Below are 22,113 nucleotides of genomic sequence, written 5' to 3' on the forward strand. Positions count from 1 at the left end.
GATGAAGAGTAGAACTGAGACAGATTGAGGAAAACCAATTGTACCTCATTTTATTTGGCTAAAAATATCACTACATCAAAAAGACAGTGAATAATGACAACACAATGCAAATGAATGAAAATAGCTCCTCTTTTTTGTGGATTCTGTGTAAAGTTCTGATGTGTGAGAAGTTTAAAGGAAAGTGCTTACTATATCCCTAACCTTAGCTTTGTTTATTCTGGATGCCGGACTTGGAGAGTTTACAGCTTTGTCAAGGAAGACCTTCTAAGCCAGGGAGGATTAAGGGGTCACCCCCACTGACCAGTAAGTCAGTAACAACACATTTGATAGTGAGATTATAGATGTTGTAGAATGCTCTCATAAGCAAAACAAAAGGACATTATGTTTGCAATTACAGATATTCTGGTGTAGCCTGATATGGAAGTTGAAATGCTCCTGCCTTAGCATCCTGGGACGGAGATCACATATTATATACTATCACGAGCCTCTATGTTCTTTCGCTATGACTTGAAGCAGCCTATTATATGTTTTTTTTTTTTTTCTTTTTTTGCCAGTCCTGGATCTTGAACTCAGGGCCTTTGCACTGTCCTTGAGCACTTTTTGCTCAAGGTTAGCACTCTGTTATTTTAGCCAGTACACCACTTCCAGCTTTTTCTGTGTATGTGGTTCTGGGGAATCGAACCCAGGGCTTCGTGCGTGCTGGGCAACCAGCATATCTTTTACAGTTCAGTGTTTTATTTTTATTTCTACTAGTTTTTTAGTGTGTTTTGACATGTTGTTTTAGTGATATATGTATGTACATGTAATCAATAATATATGTGTGTACATATAGTCAATGTTTTATATTTGTTCAAGTATATGTATATATGTATATGTACGTATATATATATATATATATACACACACTTACCTGGAGAACATTGTTTTTTGACAGTCTTGTTAAAATGACAACTATCAAAAATATTATAGGTTGTACAGTCTTAGCATTCACATATGAATTATATTTCTGCATTTAAAAATATTAAAATTACTTCTCCAATTGACCTCCACCTTCTAACCCTCACACAGATCTGTAAAGCAGAAGAGCATAGAGATATTTTCTGTCTTTTTTTTTTTTTTTTTTTGCCAGACCTGGGCTTGGGCTTAGGGCTTGAGCACTGTCTTTGGACTTTCTCAAGGCTAGCACTCTACCATTTGAGCCTCAGCACCACTTCTGGCTTTTTGCTACGTATGTGGGGTACCGAGGAATGGAACCCGGGTCTTCAGGCATGCTAGGCAAGCACTCTACCACTAGGCCAAACTCCTGGCCCCATAGAGATATTCTTGAGGTTCCATAGACATCTACTTTATTCTTCAGTCTCTGGGAACATGCCATGTTCTGTGCCTTTACACTTTTCTGTCCACAGTTATGCTTTCTATTCATGAGGAATTCTCCTTTAGCTATTTTGGGCTCAGAAAAGACTTCGTTGCATTGTTAGTTTGGGTATTCCTTTCTGTCTACCAAGTTTTTCTTTTTAGTTTCAACTTTCTGTGAAAGTATTCATACTCAATAAAACGTTTTTGTAACCTGAATTTGTTTTTTAGCTTTAATTGAGTGAGTTTGTTTATCAGCAATCATTTGGAGCTGTTTGTTCCTTTGAATTTTACTTCTTCTAAGGCAAGCAAAGGTAATGAGTGGAAGGATGAGATTCCCAATATGGTCTCAGATTAGTTATTTCACAACTTTTTGGTTTTATTTTCCTACAGTGTTAAATGGTAGCATAACAGAATTATCAACCTCAGAGATGTAATGGTTAAATTATATGCTATAGACACATACCATGTGTGAAATGTTAGCTCTATTTTTATACATTATCTGTTTTTTTTCTTTCCAATCCTGGGGTGGGAACTGGAAGCCTGGGCACTGTCCTTGGACTTTCCTTCATGCTACTTCTCTATCCCTTGAGCCACAGCACCTCTTGTGGCTTTTTTATGTGTGTTAGAGAGGAATTGAGCCCAGGTTTTCGTGCATGCTAGGCAAGCACTCTACCGCTAGGCCAAACTCCTGACTTTTGTATTGGACTTTGCATTATAATTTTTAACGTGTATTAGTTTAAAGGAGCTTCTGTTGCTCTTGATACCAGGTGATAGTAATCATCTTTTTGTTTTTTTAATAGTGGCAGTGATTCTACAGACTATCAAGATAAAACAGTAAGTTTTGTATGAGACTACGAATCATTATAGTATGGGGAAAAATCAACTTTCTCTGTTTTCTTATCCTTGTTTGTGAATACAGTGCTGCTCAGCCACTTTCTCAGGCTTATCTTTTAAGAGTTGGGTGTAGATCATAAACATATCACTTACCTTAAGCATGTGTACCTTTTGTAGTATACAATGTGACTGTGATACTTTGTTTTCTAGACTACCTATACTGTTTTCACCTCTGAAGTGATGATGTCTGACTAGGTGTCTCTTCAGTTCTCTCTAGATTTCACCAGTTTCAGACTATTAACTGATCAGAACTTAGAGTAAAGATCTAATCTGTGATACTATGCAGTTTATGTAGATCATTCTCTCATGTTTTGGTCATACTATCTTATTTACTTCTTTCATGTCATGCATCATAAAATGAAGTGATCTTGCTCATGTACTTGCTTTCTCCTTGCATTCTCCCCTTATCTTTCAAAATTAAATTCCTGCATGTCAGGGCTTTATTTGACTTTACTATTGCTTTGCATTAACTGCATAGTAGGTGTTAGATATTCAGGAGATGGATGTCTAAACAGAGTATTTTCTTTTGAGAGGCTATTCTACATGCCCTTTATTTTAAATAATCCACTTCAGAAGATGATTTCACTCCACCCTGTGTTTGATTTGTCCTTTTCATGTCTTCCTCCCTCCCCTCTTTTCCTTTTGATAATGTGTCCCAGTTTAGGAAGTTCTGGGCTTTTCTACAGTGTCAAAATTAGTGCTAGTCTTCTTCACCCTAGTTTCTTTATGATCAGGTTATTTTGATTAAGTGATTATTGTTAAAATTGTTTTTTAGGATGTATTCAGATATGGTATCATCTTAGTTTTCTTCAAGCCTCTGTGTTGCTTGCAGGGAACATAGGGCTTTGTAAGTCAAGTAATGCGCTTATATATAAAACTCTCCCTTACATATTGATCTCCCAGAAAGTAGTGCTTTCTGGTATTTGCAACAGACTAGCAAGTGTTTATTGTGGAGCTGTTGTCTCCACAATCTTGGGCTGATAATCGGAATACATTCCAGTTTACTGCTGAGCTTTTAGACAATCCCCAGTAGAGGTCCTAGTTTTCAGATTGTGGATCTTGTAAATCTGACAAACTATTGACCTCCCCACGGGTCATTTACTTACACTCCTAAAGTTTACCTAAATCACAGTACATAGATGTTGGGTAGGCATCTATTGACCAAGGTTAAGGGCCTCTAATCTGAATAATAATTATCATTTTTATTAGTGATTGATTTTGGGAGATCCTTGGGAAGACTAAAACTTTCCTATTTAAAATTACTGAAGAATCACTGAGATAATATCTGGTTTTGGTCATTTTCCCATTTTAATATATTCAAGAACAGACTAAATCATCTATGTCAGCTCTTGTGTAAGTCAGGATTCAGAATTCAAAGTGGATTTATTTTGAAGATTACATTTTAACTATATTTTTTATTTTACAGGTACCTTTATATTAGAACAGATTTGGATGTATGTAAAGAAACATCAATCTTGTCTGGATTCAGGTAAGTAAATAAGAATTCATTAAAAATTTAAAAATATTACCATCAATTCACTCTCCTTCCAGTATGTGACATTCCCTATCATATGTTGTTCAAGTGGATCAGGAAGATAATATTTCTGAAGAGAAGGAAGCAGCCTTTGTTATATTGTACCAGATCATTTCTTTGCCATTGAAATAAAATTTATTTATTTTATTTCATTATTATTTTATATATTCACATTTCTGTAGTAGAAGAAAACTGCCTAATCTTTTTTTAGTGTTACAGAAAATTTAATATTCATGTGTAAAATCATCTTTAATATACAATGTGTGAAAGAAATAGTCTGTAAATCTGTAAATAACACTAAAATTAGGAAAAAATTATGATCCATTAATTTTTATGCATAAAACAGAATTAAAAGCTGTGCACTAGTGGCTCATACCTGTAATCCCAGCCACTCACGAGGCTGACATCTGAGGATCACAGTTTATAACCAGCCTGGACAGGAACGTCTGTGAAACTCTTATTTCTAATAAATTACTTAGAAAAGGCTGGAGGTGGCACCGTGGCTCAAGTGGTAGAGTGCCAGCCCTTCACACAAAATGGCTCAGAGACAGTACACAGGCCCAGAGTCTAAGCCCTAAGACTAGCCAAAACCAAAACAAAACAAAAACCAAAGCAAAACAAAACAAAAAACAGAATTAAATTAAGTTTAAAGGCTTTATATAGAAAACAAAAGGAGTAATTGGAGGTTCTCTAAATGGTAATTATTGAATGTATTCAGAAATTTATCTGGTGGTATAGTTCAGAATGATTCAGATATTGGAGGGTGAAATTTGGGGATCATGGCTATTTTCTAAGTTGTTCTAGTTATTTAACCCTTGGTGACAATTGGAGTAAAGAGGAAAGAAATTATTATTATTGCAATTATTATTATTGTTACTGTTATTGTTAATGTTGCTGTCAGTTATGGAGCTTGACCTCAGGGCCTAGGTGTTGTCTCCAAGCTTCTCTGTGCTCAAGGTAGCACTCCACCACTCTAGCCATAGCGCCACTCTGGTTTTTTAGTGGTTAATTATAGATAATAGTCTCACAGGTATGAAAATTGCCTACTCTTTAAAAAAATGTATACACTTTTGGAAAGTTGTGGACAGCTCTCATATTTTTTCTTGTTTTTCAGCCAAGTTACACACATTTAACTCCTTTAATCTTTCTTTGTAATTGAGTTTGTTTGGCTGCTTTTCCTAGATTTTCCTCTCATTTCATCCACCGTAGTAATGAACAGAAAAAAAACAAGGCCTATTGCCTGGCTTCTACACCTTTTTGCTTTTGGCTTATATTCCATGTTGAATTAAAGCCAGCCAGATGTCATTCTTTTGACCACCTTGGCAATATATAAATACCTTACCTACAACTATCAATGTCTCACATAGTAATAGCATCAAGCAGTATAATGCTAATGGAAAGAAAGCAAAATGCAAAAGGAAAACAGTGAGGTGCAAAATAATGCTTTCTTTAATTACATGCTACACTTATTCAAAGTAAATCATTGTACCTGAGCTCTTTGATACAGCTTTTATTCTTGAAAAGCATTGTGTACAGGCATTAATTTGAATCACATGAGAAATAGGGATATTGTGTGAAATTTGGCCACTGTTTTCACTCAGTTTCTTCCTCATAGTCACTCCCCCACTGCCTTTCCGAACACTGATCGTGACTTGTTATCAGATTCTGTGGCCATGAACAGAACTGGGCAGGAGATCATTTTGTTGGAAATTAGATAGGCTCAGGTGGTAAATGCTCCATGCCTCCATGTGTGACATCTGAGGAAAGTGCTTTAGTTTTTGCTATTTCTGTAACAGCCATTGGTCTTCTTTTAACAGCTGATCTAATGGAGATGTGCAGGAGGAAGGAGCCAGTAGACTTTTGGTATTTTTTTTTTTATCAACAATATATTAGTTGTACAACTTTTTCTTCCTTTATTGGAAGGGAGAAGCTTGTAGGTGATGCTGAGCTTAGTGTAAAGTATACCAGCATGGGCTCTGGGCTTGTCATGGTTCATTCTGTCTTTTTCATTTTGTGTATAGAAAATGGACCTCCATCTCTACTTATCTGGAACATTAGAGAGGAAAAGGTCATACTCTAGGAGATAATGGCTTATTGGTGTTTCTTGTTACTAGATTCAAATGGTATATTTAGTTGAGGGATAAAACAGGACCTACTTGGCTTTCTCATTTATGTTAGCTTTGCTTCTAGTACAGAATTGAATAGGATAGGAGAGTCGGTTTTCCTGTTTGTGTCTGTGACAACTTTCTAGATGATTTGTGGTTTAATCCGTCCAACATATTTTTAAAAATTACTTTTTCATCTCGTTCCTTGTAAAGACAAAAAACATTCAGATTCTGATGTTACAATCTTTTCCTTAGGTTTTTTAATTTTGGAGAAATCAAGGTCCCATTAGCATCTGAAAAAGTTGCCTCTCTGTATTGTCTTAGAAATTGCAGTATTTATGTTAATTCTTTTTTTTTAAATTTTTTTGGTGTCACATTTTATAGCCTATTTCTTACGATCAGATTTTAAATAAGATTACATGATTGTGAATCATATATTTCTTGGTTTCTGGCCTCTTAACCGGATAGCTATATGACTTGGATTCCTTGTAAAGTCTGAATTTTAAAAATGTTAATCTCAAATGGCTCTTAAACTGTCAACAATATTGTACTCAATGTTAATTTTGTTAGGCAATTGATACATTCTTCAGCATAAATCTTGTTCCTTGGGTCTTTTCAAGACCTGTCAAAGAAAACAAAATGCTAACCTGACTTTAAAGGAGGGGAAAAAAAATCACCCCGCCTCTTACTATATTATTCTTTGTTCTCTAATGTGCATCAAAGTGACAATCCCACACTGTCTCAATTCAGGGAGTCTAGCACAAAAATAACAAACAGCCTGGCACTGTTATAGGCTTGCAGCCAAAATGTTTTGTATAGCTTGGTTCTGGCACTGGCTTTTCATGAGGCAGAGGGTCTACCCTCACAGGATCACTGAAGTAAGGCAAGCAAGTCTTTATCTTTGCTACTTATAACATTTCTTTCCTTCTTGTCTTTCTTTTTCTTCATTCAGAGGACCATTGTGAAAAAAGTTTCATTTTTATGAAGTATTATTCTTTTTACAACTTCCACATTTAATAAATGGCAATGCTTCTTATGAAAACAAAAAAACAAAAACAAAAAAACCCCAGAACAAAACAAAAAAACCCAACCTTGTGCTGAGTTTGCCCTTTCCAGCTTCATTGGGATTTCCTTTACAGTTGCAATTTTGGCCACAATTTGTGAAAGATCTATATGAATATTGATACATTGGCCCTGTCGACATATTTTTGATTGGTTGGAATCTTGTTTAGATGGGAACTTCAGGACTAGTTACTTGTACTATGTGGATTTTTTTTTAAATGGCATATCTCTTAAAAACAAAGGGTCTGTCATTGTTTTCTGTTTTAATCTAAAACTCAGGTCAGTTCATATCTTCCACAGATTGAATACTCAAATACACAAATTGAATATCTTATAAGTATAGCTAAATTAAGCAAACAAATTTCCCTGAAAGTAAGTGGAATACATTTGGATTTTTCCCTTGAAGTCAAAATAAGAGAAATGCGTTTTAAAATTTCCCAATTTTCACGAAATTACAGTTAGCAACCTACTGTTAGAAGTGTGAAAATGTGGTATCATGAGATTTAAATGAAGCTAATTTGAGCAGTAAGTCAGATTTTACTATGAACACGTGGTTTGTGAAAGCTAGAATGGTCCTCGAAATGTAAATTTATTTTTTGTTGTATTAACTAAAAACAAATGATTTTCTTTCAAGAGATCTATTTTAAAAATTAATGTTTTGTATTCAAGACAAGAAAAAATGAACAGATTTTTAAAGGAGATTCACATTGTTTTGAATGATTTTTATTGAAAAAATAGTCAATGACTTGGCAATGAGAAAATTATTTTGAAGGAAAAACCCATGTACTTTTGTAAAAATATAACAAACATGACTGAAAAGAAAATAAACAATGGTTCATATAAAATTATTATTTTGAAATATTTTTATGTGCCATATATTTTGAGAAATATATTATGGATACATGAAGATAATAAAATAGGGTACTGTAACTTTTTTTTGTCTTGAGATTTATTTTTAATTTGGGAAACACTTGAAATTTATTAAATGGATTTAGAAAGCAGAGATATATTAGAAATGTTCACTAAATAAAGTCACCTGTTATTTTCCCTCATTGAAGACAAGTTCGTAAACATGTTGGCTCATTAATTAAAGCAAAACAAACAAATGCAAATATTGCCTTTTTATGTATCACGTACATGCAATATATGCTACAGTTGCTTATTTTCCCCAATGCTGTTTCTTAAAACTTATATTAAAGTGCCTTTTTTTTTTTCTGCAGAAGTATTAAAAAGAATTTGGGAGAACTTCCTATTGTATTGATTGAATTTTTAGCATTTTAAACTTCTGAGTGATAACAGAAGTTATTGAAACTCTTTTTTTTGGGGGGTGGGGGTGGGATGGAGTTTATAGGCTTATGTCTGCCTTGTCTTGACTTCCTAGTTCTCATGTCTCCTGCCTTTAAGACTTGTGATTAAGGCCAGGAGTTTGGCCTAGTGGTAGAGTGCTTGCCTAGCATGCACGAAGACCTGGGTTCGATTCCTCGGTACCACATACATAGAAAAAAGCCGGAAGTGGTGCTGAGGCTCAAGTGGTAGAGTGCTAGCCTTGAGAAAGTCCGAGGACAGTGCTCAGGCCCTGAGCCCAAGCCCAGGACTGGCAAAAAAAAAAAAAAAAAAAAAAAATATATATATATATATATATATATATATATACCATGAACAGTAATTTCATTCTTCATCTTTACACATACTGAGAGAAATTTATAGTAAATGTTTTTTAACTTTTTATTTTCTGCTATGATACAACTTTTCTTTGCAATTAATTCCTTTTTTCTGTGATGAGAATATAACAAGAGTGACAGGATATGTGGCATTCATCATCTTCTTAATTGTTTATTCTAGGTACCTCTGAACATAGAAAAAATATATATAATGATTGAGAATTACAATGGCAAGCTGGGTGCAGTGGCTCTGTAATCCTAGCCACTCAGGAGGCTGAGATCTGAGTATCACTGGTAAAAGCCAGCCTAGGCACTAAAGTCCATGAGACCCTTATCTCCAGTTAACCACCAGAAAACCGGAAGTGGTACTGTGACTCAAGGGGTAGGGTGGTAGCTTTGAGATGAGGAGCTCAGAGACAGCACTAGGCCCAGAGTTCAAGTCCCATGACTGACAAAAACACAAACAAAAAAGGGATGACAGTGGCTAAGCAACTTTTTCTTGGTTAATGCTGTTGAGTTTTCCATTTTGTAGGTAATAAATTCTACGTTCCAAATGTAGGTAAAGTTATTTTATCTTTATTACTTTATTTCTTAATTTATCTTTATTTCTTTAAAAATTATGAAACAGTAACTTCATCATTGTATTTATAGAACTAGAGAAAAATAAATTTGTCTGATAACAAAAAATCTGGATAGAGGAAATCTGGATAATTTTATGTAGGATTTTATTATATTAAATACCAGGTTTATTATAATAACTACTATTTTATTCATTTAAACATCAATATAGTCTGCAAGCATAACTTTTGGTTAATTATTTTAATGTCTTAATTGATATCAAGTAAGTAACTTAATCACAAGTAATGATTGTAAGCTTATATTTTTTAGTTAAAAATATGTGATCTTCCCTTAGGCCTAGTGTGCAAGATTAAAATTCAGTAGAGGACATTTCATGAGAGGATTCTTTTAAACTCTCTAATTTTTGATAGATTCTAATTTTTCCCACCCCTAGCATGTTATGTTATCATTCTGTAAAATCTCTTCACAAGTATTTCATATGTTTTATGTGGCATCTCACACTGCTCACTTATTATCTATGGTACCATATGAGTTCCCCTTTTTCAGGTTTACACTGCATATTTTAAGCTGCTGATAGTGTATGCAAGGTAAAGTGACATTTAGCTTTTTGAGCTAGTCTCACTTTTAGTATGAGAAGTCAGTTTTTTTTTCTTTTCTTTTTCTCTTTTTTTTCCCCCTCTGTCCTAAATCTTCTCACATTTCCAAATAAAACTATCTTACTAACACTAAACAAAGAAGTTCAGGGATTTGGCTATAGCAGTAATTGAAATGCATCAAAAAGTAGTGACTACAATACAATTTTATTAATGAATGATCTACATTGGTTCCAGCTGTGTCCATGTGATTAGGCCTTCACCAGAAACAATGGGTATTTCCCTATTGCTTTTATTTGATTTCCAAGAATGTGTCATCTGTTACATCAGCCACTGCCAGTATGCCCCTGTAAAAGTGTTTTTTTCCTCTTCTAAATTTCTGAAGCATAAGTTGAATACCCACAAGATCCGTGTCTAAATATTGTTTCTTTGAATAGTATCCTAGTATCCTAGGTTTGCATGCCTGCTGTTTATCTGACGATTTCAGAATATACATTATTAATTTGATCAGTAAAATTTTGAAAGTGTGCTTGTCTAGTAACACTAAAGATAGACTATTTTCACTTTTACGTTTCCATGTTAATATTTTATTACAGTGGTATAATGTGTTATAGAGGTGGACAAACTTGCAGATTGAATGGGGATGGTCCAGATTGTTCCCTTCCTTGGACCATATGGTATAGTTCTAAAAGCCTTTTGTACGCTGTCTGTTCAGTTTATTGTAAACTCAATCTTTAGTGCACCTAAAAAGATAACCGAATAAAAGTGAGCCTGTGAGAAAGGACTTTGTATCATGTAAGAAGTCCAGATCTATTTGTTTTAAAACAGATAACTTTAAATGAAATTGAAGTGAAATGAGGTGATAAACAAGGGAAACTTGTCATTCTCTGAATATTCTTGTGAGATCATATGGATTGTTGTAGATTGTCTTTAAATACTGGTTTAAAACGATAGCATTTATGTTATCTGACTATACTTATTATCTTTATTTATTCCATTCGTGCAGAGTCAGGAAAAAGGAATGTAGTTCTTAACCTATTTTATAGTGAAAGCCTGGGTCTGTGAACAGTGCTAAGGAATGTGTAAGCTACAGATTTTATGCATATTAAGGTTTTTGTTTTTCTGATCTAACTTAAGGCCAGATAATTTCCTGTAATTTTAACCTTTTAAACCATTACCTATACTCAACTATAGTTCAAACATTCTTTCTTTCCCTCTTTATAACTTACTATAGTTCTATAATACTATTTTAGGAAAATAGGGTAGGAGATTGATTATCCCATATGCTTATTCTTTCTAAACTGGAATGAATATTTTTCCCAGACCTCTCCCTTTCCTTCTCCCAAAAGTAAACTGGTGGAGAAGAACATTAGACATTACCCACTGCTTTTTGGCACAGGAGATTGGAAGTTGAAATTCTACCAAATGGGGAGCAGGGGGAAAGGGAGCCTGTGAAGAGCTTGATTCTTTACTCTATCATTACCCTGAACCACTGAAAGGGTAACTGAGAGGAACTCAAATGTTATTGGAATGTGTAATTTTCCTTTGAATGGCCACAGTGAAATATATTTGAACAAAAAGAGCAGAAATAGTATTGTGGTATATGGATTTGCTGGAGATTGAAATTAATGGATCTTTTCAGCACTGTACAATAGAAATTATTTCTAGAACATTATGTATTTAAATTTTGTCTGAGAATATACATAGAGAATGATTATTACCTTAAGGAGATAGGGCATATCTAGAGTATTATAATAACATAGTAATGGCAATAGTAAGTGGGACATTAAAAATAAGTTATTAAAACACAAATTCAAAATTATTTTTATGTTTTCAACTAGCACTGGTGGAATGTTATACATAAATTAAAGAAATAGAAATTTGAAATTACTTTTATTTCTTCTAGCTAGTGAGGATCAATCATACTTAAATCAACAAAGAAAAAGTCTATTTTAGTCTAAGTCAAATAACTTCTCTTTGTTGCTTTCTTCTAATGATAAAAATACCCTTGACTCCAAGTAGAAATTCTTAGTAAGGTGACTAGAAAGTGAATGAAGGTCTTATTCATCTCATTTCTTGATGAATTCTGAAGGTAATTAGTTCAAAGGTAACTGATGTCAATCAGAATTCTTTCTCAAGTGCTGTACACTAGTGCACAGCTTTTGTTCTGATTTCAATGGTTTATTTCCTACCTTTAAAAATAGTGTTTGCTTTCAAGAAATAAGACAATCAAAGGGAAAGTTCAGAATCAATCTTTCCTTCCCTCCCTCCCTCCCTCCCTCCCTCCCTCCCTCCCTCCCTCCCTCCCTTCTTTCTTTCTTTCTTTCTTTCTTTCTTTCTTTCTTTCTTTCTTTCTTTCTTTCTTTCTTTCTTTCCTTTTTTCATGGAGAGCTCCCTCTTCCCCCATTTTTGGGGGCAGGGATACCTGCTCATAGAGATTTCTGTCCATATCTTACATGGAGTTGTCTCCAACTATCCCTAGAATGAGAAAAATAACATTTTACTTTTCCAACCTTTTGGTGGAAGGAAGGCAAAAGAAAAGAATAGGGATTAGAATTTGAATGAGCATATTACAATCATCTGATGTGTGTGATGTACTTCTTCAATTTCTTTATTGGTTAGCTGCATGTACCTTTGAACTTTCTGGGTACTGAACATAAGATTCTTACAAGACTCTTAAAACTAAGGGCATATTAAATCAGATTTTATCTTCAATGGCATTTTAAATATATTATTATTTTTTTTAATTCTTAAGGTGACAGCTTCATGTGTTTCAGTACACATGCAAATGGCTATGCATAAAAAGACTTTTCATGTCTAAAAGAAAGCTTGTCAGGCACTGGAGGCTCATACCAGTAATCCTAGCGACTCACAAGGTTGAGATCTATTAGTCACTTTTCAAAGCCAGGCCATGCAGGCAAATTTGAAAGACGTACATCCACTTAACCTGTAAAGAGATAGAAGTGAAGATGTTCAAGCTGTAGCAAGAGCACAAGGCCCCAAGTTGAAACTCACAAAATTAAAACATAACAATAAGAACAACAACAATAAGAAGAAGAAACCTGGAATAGTCATCTTCACATCTGTTTGTTTTGCCCTAACCTGTTGTAGAAGAAAATAGGCAATGTAACATCTTTCTTACAAATTTACAGATTGAATTGTATGATTTGATAATGTGAATCAATGCCTCATCACTCTTCCAGTGTCTCACTGAAATTCTCATTGTTCTATTTTCATTTCTTTTCAAATTTTGACATTAGAGGACAATGTGAACAACTCTCCACTATATCCATACAGCATTCTTTATATAACACTGCTTTAATAAATTCCTCCCTTTTCATTCATGATGGCAGAGTTGTTGGTACCTTAATTACTAAAACAACCTGTGCATGGATAGAACTTATCTCAGAGCAGGGAATGTATCCAAGTGTCTGGAACTCAAATTTTCTATCTGAACAGTTTATAGTTACTGAGAATAAAGGAAGCCTTTTAACATTCAAAAACAGCCCTAGTAGAAAGTTGCTGTACTATCACAATATAGTTTCCTAGATTTTAGTATGGAATTGGGTCTTAATAGTTGCTTTTGGCTCTTTAACTGATATTTTGGTCATATATTTAGAAGTAATAATTTATAGGCTGACAGTTTGCATTTAAGAATATTGTTTAGGAATTTCAGCCCTATCACTATTTTTCCTTCCTATTCTCAATAGTTAGTGCAGTATTTAGTATCTGACTCATAATAAATATTTTAATAAAAATCATTTTTTTATTCCTAGTAAATCTTCCTCATGTAAATAGCTTTATTCTTTGCATTTCTTCATTCATCTTTAATTTTATGCTTCCCAATAAGGTCTCATATTTTAAGTATTTTATATTTTGTGGTTTGTTGTTTATCTTCTTATTCAATGATATCTGAAATAATTTGGGAATTATTTGAATAGCTAAATTCCATAGTAATGTCTGAACAAATCACTGGATGCTGATTATATAATTATGATTATAACAAATCAAAATACATTAATCGAGTGAGGTATTATGGGTTTCATAAAGACACAAACATGTTTTAAAAGAATTGCAATCTGGTTAGGGAGCATGCATGCATATGTACATCTGTAGTACAGGAGAGACTGAGGTAATTTCTGTAATTAGATCGAAAAAAATTTGATTATGGTATGTAATTTTTGTAGTATATTGTTAAATTCAGTTCCTAAGATTCTTACTGAAAAATTTAAAATCTGCATTCATCCAGGAATTTGCTCTGTAGTTTTGTCTTTATGTTGTGATCTTATCTGATTTAGGTATCTGGGTAATATTAGCTTTGTAGAATGAGTTTGGTAGTATCTCTTTCCTTCCTTTTTTTAATGGAATAATGTAAGAAATGTTGTTCTTTTTAAAGGTCTGGTATAATTCAGCAGTGAAGCTATGTACTCCTTCTCTTATTCTCATTGTCTTTTATGCAGTCATTGCTCAATGTTTTTGCTGTTGGGTGACACTCTTACCTCTTGATCTATACCTCTAGTTTATTTGGCTGTTTAAGTGGAGATGAAGTCTTGCAGAGGTTTTTGCCCAAGCTAATGTTGAACTATAATACTCTAGGTCTCTCAGTTTTCTGATATGTAGCATTGCTAGCATAGGCCACTGCTCAACTTTTTTTTGGAGATTCTCTTGTTCTGCCTCTGTTTCATTATTTATTATGAGTGTTCAAGAATTTTATATATTGTTGTGAGTTGAATATTGGTAGGTCATGTGTGTCTAGAATTTTATCTATTTCTTCTGGATTTTCCAGTTTATTGAAAGTTTTTAATATTCTTTAATGATGAGCTGAATTTCATTTATATTTGTTGTATTTCGTTCCCAAATGTATTAGTTTGGGTCTTCTATTTCTTCTAGTTAGTTTGGCTTAAGGTTTACCATTCTTGTTTATCCTTTCAAAGAACAACCCATTGTTTCATTGAATCAAAGGTGCCTTTAGTATGAATTTCATTACTTCTCATCTCTTAATGTTTGCTCAATGTTTTCTCTTTATTTTTATATGATGACTTCTACTTTACTTCAGTGAATATGAGATTTCTGTATATGAGGATCATTGCCTGAACACATGCAATAATTAGGGATAAACATATAGAAGGTACTTAATTTGTTAAAGATAAAAGTGACAAAATAAGAAAATATGTTGAGTATTGTTTTTACGTTTATGAAAACTCTGATGTTGTAGTTATAAATTTTATGATTTTAAATAATTAATATTACTCTCAGAAAATAAAAATTCTATTTTCTACAGATTGCACCCAAGAAATCTAATTATAGGATAGTATTTCCTTTAAAAAAGATTTGAATGCTAAATATATCCAGTCAGAAAGCACTTTTATTATCCATGCTAGCTTAATTTTTAAGGCAATGAAATGGAAGATTATTTTTTTATATATTTTTTATGGTAATTAAGAGAAGGGTTACATTATATTCACCAGATAGAAAGTACATTAATTCACATACATTGATACCCTTTCTCATGTCTTGGTCCCCATTTCCCTCCCCCCTATGCCCACCCCTCATCTTGTTTTCCCTCTTTCCCTATCCAATTTCAAATAACCAAATACAAATATATCCAATATATCAGATAACAAAGTGAGATTCTGTAACAATATAAGATAACCAAGGGACAGCAAAAGAGATGAGAGATAACATAGTGCATTAAGGATTGTTATTTCTGTAAGCAACTTATCAGTTGTGAGAACAGCATATTTTGAATATTGTAATTGACTCTTGAAAATGGCTTTACTAGAAAATAATCTTTGTTTCCATTCACTATGCAATTGCTTCTTGGTTGGAAGAAAAGTATGAAATAAAACTGAAGAAGGTAAAGCAGTTTTGTGTGAATTGACTTTTGACAAATATGGCAGCAGAATGGTCAGTGAAGCCCAATATAAATGGTTAATTTTGTGATACTGAATGATTTCAAAATGATCTGAATAAGGACACACACACATATATGTATATACATATATTTGTATATGCATGTGTATACATGTATATATATGCATGTATACATGTAAAGTATAATATAATACATATGTAAACACACAAACACATATATGTTCGTCATGGGACTTGCACTTTGTCTGGGTGCGGTCTCTGAGCTTTTCAGCTCAAGGCTAGCGCTCTGCCACTTACACTACAGCACTACTTCCAAGAAAATATTTTTTAATGTATATTTAGAGTTTGCAGTGGGGTTCTAGATTGTCCTGAGTTCAAATAAGTTTTATTTTCCTTATATTGTTTCATTGAGCAAATCCACATGGATATTTTTCTAGAAATCCTGTTTGTACTTTGGCATTAAAATGTTGGTTATCAAATCGATATTATCATGTGGCTTTTAGTGTCAAAAGAATTTTCTTTGGGAAACTCATAAAAACTCATTTTTTTTCTCACCATAAACTTTATCAGTTTTCTACAAGGTCAGAATACTAATTAAAGGAAATCTGTTCTGGGACAGAGATTCACCAAAATGGCAATAAAGTTAAAATAAAAAATGGCACATTTCACTTTTCTAAGATTAGGAATTTTTTTCCAGTCAAGTTAATGCTTATTTTCAAATATAGAAAGTTATATATTGGGAGATGGTTATTATTAGTGCCTTTTCAAATATATCAAAGTAGTTTCATTCTATAAATATATCATATTTTTATTAGTATTTTTGTTTCCTGGCAGTTATTTCTTTTTTAGTACTTTTTAATAGGAGGTTATTTTCTTTCTAGAAAATATGTATTTTATAATAAATGGTTTTAAGTTATGATAAAATGGTTACAATGGAAAACAATTCCAGAAAAAACAGTTGTATCTTATTACTCTAAAGGGAACTTTTTGTTTATAGTATAAAATGTGCAAAAATTTCCAGGTTTAATTTAAGCATGTGCCTCTGTTAGGTTTAAATGGCTATTGGTTAATGTTATATTATCTACACATTACAGATATATAAATATTGGAAAAATTTGAGTAGTTATATGATGAGGCACTCTATTAAGATTGCAAGACTGTCTCTATTAATCAGATAAATATTTAGCCACTTTGCTTCATTTGTTAACATGTGTAACACATCTGGCTGATTATAAAATAACATTTTTCTGCTTCCTTAATCTAAGAAACTTCAGAAATTAAGTATGAAACTAGGAATTGTTTCAATTTTTATTCATTCTAATTATTATTTTCCCTCATTTCAAGATCCATTTAAAGCATAATTGAAACATAACATTTTACCTGAACTTTAAAAGTTTTGAATTTGTCCTATTTTGCTGTTCAAAACTACATGTACATAAAAATAGCATTTATGGGACTGTGAGTTTGGCCTAGTAGTAGAGTGCTTGCCTAGCATGCACGAAGACTCAGGTTCGATTCCTTGGTACCACATACATAGAAAAAAGCCGGAAGTGGTGCTGAGGCTCAAGTGGTAGAGTGCTAGCCTTGAGAAAGTCCGAGGACAGTGCTCAGGCCCTGAGCCCAAGCCCAGGACTGGCAAAAACAAAACAAAACAAAACAAAACAAAAAAACATTTATTTGCTGGGCATGGTGGCTCACACCTGTAATCCTAGCTACTCAGGAGGCTGAGATCTGAGGATTGCAGTTCAAAGCTAGCTGGGGCACTAAAAGTCCCTAAGACTCTTACCTCCATTTAATCACCAGAAAACAGGAATTGGTTTTGTGACTCAAGGGGTAGGGTGGTAGCTTTGAGGTGAAGAGCTCAGGGACAGTGCCCATGCCCAGAGTTCAAGTCCCATGAGCGAAAAAAAAAATAGCATTTATTTGGTAACATACTCTGTCAAACTACTTGTAACTTAGTGACATATAAAGGTCTTGATCTGTTTATACTTATTTAATAAAATTAATTGAGAATTTTATTCATTAGATAAAAATTATTTATGAAAGCATTATAGTGCTGTGACTTGCTAAATCACCATTAGTTTTTTGTTTGGTTTTAATTGTATTTTATTGTCAGGTAATGTATAGAGGGGCTATACTAACATTCCTCAGGTAGTGGGTGCATGACTTCACCATTAGTTTTAATCCTTGTTGATTAGATTTTTAATGTTTCTTTAGAGCAATAGTAACGTAAATTGAAAATTACTTGCAGGCTGCTGTAAGGGAGTGAGTCTTCTGTAATTGGGAAGTAGTTGTTAATTCAAACAGCTTGGCTTCTTTCCTTAAGATTAACAAAAAATTTATAGTTTCTTGTAATTGAAGAAAAAAATATTGAATAAAGAAACATATTCAATGAAGACAACATGAAGAATAAAATAAAGCACAATGACAACACTTGTAATTCCACCATGATTGTTTATGTATTCCTGTGTGTAAGTTTGCTTACACTTTTATTTCATTTTATATTTTCATAGACTTCATGTTGATAGTAGTTTAGTGTTTCACGCCAGTAAGTAGATCTTATTATGACTGTTTTTTTTTTTTTTTTTTTTTTTTTTTTTTTTTTTTTTTTTTGGTTGGTCATGGGGCTTGAATTCTAGGCTTAGGTGCTGTCCATGAGCTCTTCAGCTCAAAGCTAGCACTCTGCCACTTCAGCCACAGCGCCACTTTGGGTTTTTTGGAAGCTTAATTGGAGATAAAAGTCTCCCAGACTTTTTGTGCCCTGGCTGCGTTTGAACTGCCATCCTCAAGTTTCAGCCTTCTTACAGGTGTCTGAGCCACTGGCACCCAGCTTATTATGATTTTTGACTGCTATACCTTTAATAATGAAATAACCTTGCGCGCGCACATGCGTGTGCGTGCACGTGTGTGTGTGTGTGTGTGTGTGTGTGTGTGTGTGTGTGGTTTGCATGCTGGGGCTGGGGCTTGAACTGAAGACTTGGGCCTTCTCTCTTAGCTGTTTTGCTCAAGGCTGGTACTCCAACATTTGAGCTATACCTATACCTTTAGGGTCCCCCCCCCCAATTAATTGCAGATAAGATTCTCATAGACTTGGCTTGGCTTTGCCATCATTGGATTTTAGTTTCCTAAGTAGCAAGGCTTTTAGGTGTGAGCCACCAGTATTTAGTTTGATATCTATCTATCTATCTATCTATCTATCTATCTATCTATCTATCTATCTATATAACTATTCTCTCTCTCTCTCTTGAATCACAACACCACTTCCAACTTTTTCTATGTATGTTGTAATGAGGAATTGAACCCGGGTTTTCATGTATGCTAGGCAAGCACTCCTGGCCCTTGATATGTATTTTTTTTTTTTTTTTTGCCAGTCCTGGGCTTGAGCTCAGGGCCTGAGCACTGTGCTGGGACTTTCTCAAGGCTAGAGCTCTACCACTTGAACCTCAGCACCATTTCTGGCTTTTTTCTATGTATGTAGTACCAAGGAATCGAATCCGGGTCTTCATGAATGCTAGGCAAGCACTCTACCACTAGACAAAACTCCCGGCCCTCTTGATATGTATTGTTATTTACTATTATTAGTGTTTTTATTTGAACAGGGGCTTCAGTAAAGTTTGTGGGTTATTTGTTTAGTCTTTAGGGGTTGTATTACAGAATCACAAGATACACATATTTTTCAAAGTTTTTCTATTATGCGTAGTTGTAATTGTACATTTTAGTACTTTAAAGCAGAGCTAACTTTTGTATTAGTAGACTAAGTAGTGGTCAATCTGTACATTTAGATTCACAGACTATTTCATCTGTTTTGCAGATGGGTGAAATTTCCAACAACTTTTGCTCCTTTGTAACATACAAGAATTCAGAGAGAGGTAATATGTAGTCTCGAACTTATAAACTGAAAATGTAAAATAGTTTATTTGACAATTTAAATTTAATTCTTATAAAAATAGTTGAGAAAGTAGGTAGGGAAAGTGGTCTTAGAACATTTAGCAATTGGAATAAGATGAGAAGATTTCAATGCAATAGAGCCACAGTAGGTGAAAAGGAAAGGTGAGGTGAAATTGTTTAAAAACAAGTGTAATCATTACTTTTCTTACATAACTGTAGCACCCCTACTCATCAAGTTCTCAATAAAGATTAAAAGAAAAAATATAGTCATAAAGCCTAAGCAGCCTTGTTTTAACCATAGTTTTCAAAGTGTGAAATTACATTCTGAAGAGATGAGCATGCAAAATATGACTTTGAGTTGTTTGCAAAGAATACTCTATGCTGTAGGTTTTCTGCTTCATTAGACAAAATATTTATATAATTGGAATGTTGCCTTGAAAAACTTGTTGATAAGAGATAATAGTGACAGACAAGGCCTTGAAATAGATAAACGTCATGGTGCTAGTTCCAATCAGGATACTTTGAGATATTGCTACTTATCATTTAGTCATTGAAAATGTGTCAGATGATAAGTATGTTTTCTTCTTCAGAAACTATACACCATTGACCATGAAGACCTTTACTCAAGTCCTAAATAATTATAAATAGGAAATTCTAGTCTATTATTAACAATCTGGTTCTTTTTCTTATAATAGTGAATAGGTTATAATATACCTCTTGTGATAGGAAACAGTGATAAAACTCTCATTACCACACTTATTACTTTCAAATTTGCTCAGCTCTGGTTTCAACTGGATTGTGAGATATTTAAAATGCCTAGACATCATCTAGTTTTTCTATTTTTGGAATCGTAAGCTATCAACAACTATTTTAGACCATTTGCAAGTTGGAAAGTTTGTGACAAATATATGGTATCAAGAAAAAAAAACTGCTACAGTAGAAAGTTGAAGAAAATATAATATGGAACTTCTTACACATTTCTATGTTTAGACTGAATTTGAAGATGAGAAAAGTAACAGAAAACTATATATTCATGTATGTATTTGTAGTTTCGTTGACTTTTGTCTGAAAGGAACAATTCTAACTGTTTTTTTAGTCTCACACTTCAGTATTACCACTTCAAAGTCTTTTACTAACAGTTGATTTTACTTGTTATAAATATTGAAAACATTCAACTTTCAAGCATATGTTTCTAGCCCATGATTCTTCTTTGGAAATTTATCTTCTGTCATGTTTACCTGGTGGTATTCTTTGGCCTTCTGTGTTAAGATTGTGTGTGTGTGGGGGGGGTGATTTTTCCTTACTGATATTTCAGATTGAGTTGTAAGATCCTGTTCTTTTCATTTTACATTAGAATTAAGTAAATCCAGAAGTTATATTAGGTGATATTTATTTAAACTTATCAAGGGATTGCCACCCATGTTTGCTTTGGTTGCTTTACTTCAAATAGGATGGTGAGAATGTTTTTGTGTTACAGAAATATTGCTATTTTGTCAATAAATATGTTATGTTCCTCTCACTTGGAGATTGAAACTTCTCAATAACTTTTTATTCAGTTAACATGGATCATGTTCTTAAAAAGTTGATTGAGGGAGACAGATTAATGCCAGTATGGTCAAGAATCTGTCCTTCCTCTTACTCAAACTCATTTGTTGTATGTATTTGTACTTGCCCTTTAAAACTGGAGTTAAAAGCAAAGTTTGGTCTAGGGTCTGATGTATAGAAGATAGTAATGTAATGTTGTATTTAGTAAGAAATGTGAGTTCAGTAATTTAACCAGTTGACGCCTTACAAGTCATAAGACTTGGCTGTCTTTGGGTTTTATATTTTCATAGTCAGTAAAGATAGGAAAGATAGCTGCTGATGGCATGGAACATAGTTTCTATATTCCTTAATATGGTTGTTGTGCAAACTATTTTCCTTGGATAAAATGCATCATTTTGAGTACAGTGAGTATGCCACCTGTTATATTTAGTTATAGAATCTGTATATAAAGTTCTATTTGTAAGCATACATATTAGTAGAAAGAAGGTAATTGTGGGTGATTTTGAATAGATTAAATGGATTAGGAAGGAATTGTTAAGGCCACTATATGAAATTTAGGCTTGTTGACTCAACACACATGTGTAGAACATGTTCTGTTCGCTGACTCCTGGGGTGTATGATAGAGGAAAACAGATATGTTTAATGTAGTGTTCCCATAGAATTTTGTGACATTCATCGGTCATTAAATAAATGTATCCTTCATGTAATGACAACTGTGTGTTGTTTTGCCAAGGGGATGTGGACATCGATGGTAGCAATAGTAAACCATCAATTAATGGAACAGAGCTATGTACCTGAAATCCTCCTTTACTCAAGCCTGCTTTTTCTTCCATTCACCTTGTTTTCTTTCCTCTTTTCCTCCCTTCCTCTCTCTTCCTCCTTTTCTCTTTCCTCCCTCCTCCTTTCCTACCTCCTTGGGCTTGAATTCAGGGCATCACTGTCTTGTTCACATTATTCACTCACAACTTGAGCCGCAATTCCAGCTATTTTTGTTAGTTAATTTATATTGATAGTATTTGGAA

General features: G+C 33.6%; 1 protein-coding gene across 1 annotated transcript in view; it reads left to right on the forward strand.

Moving 5' to 3' along the window:
- The first annotated feature begins 2,164 nt into the window (after positions 1-2,164).
- Positions 2,165-22,113, forward strand: part of Qtman (queuosine-tRNA mannosyltransferase) — a 285,302-nt gene continuing 265,353 nt past the window's right edge. Inside the window, 3 exon segments of the mRNA XM_090342867.1 lie at positions 2,165-2,190; positions 3,677-3,739; positions 19,470-19,527. The gene's annotated coding sequence lies outside the window, so the exon portion shown is untranslated.

Source organism: Megascapheus bottae, chromosome 12 (assembly GCF_031878675.1).
Source record: "Megascapheus bottae isolate mThoBot1 chromosome 12, mThoBot2.hap1, whole genome shotgun sequence".
NCBI classification, from domain to species: domain Eukaryota; kingdom Metazoa; phylum Chordata; class Mammalia; order Rodentia; family Geomyidae; genus Megascapheus; species Megascapheus bottae.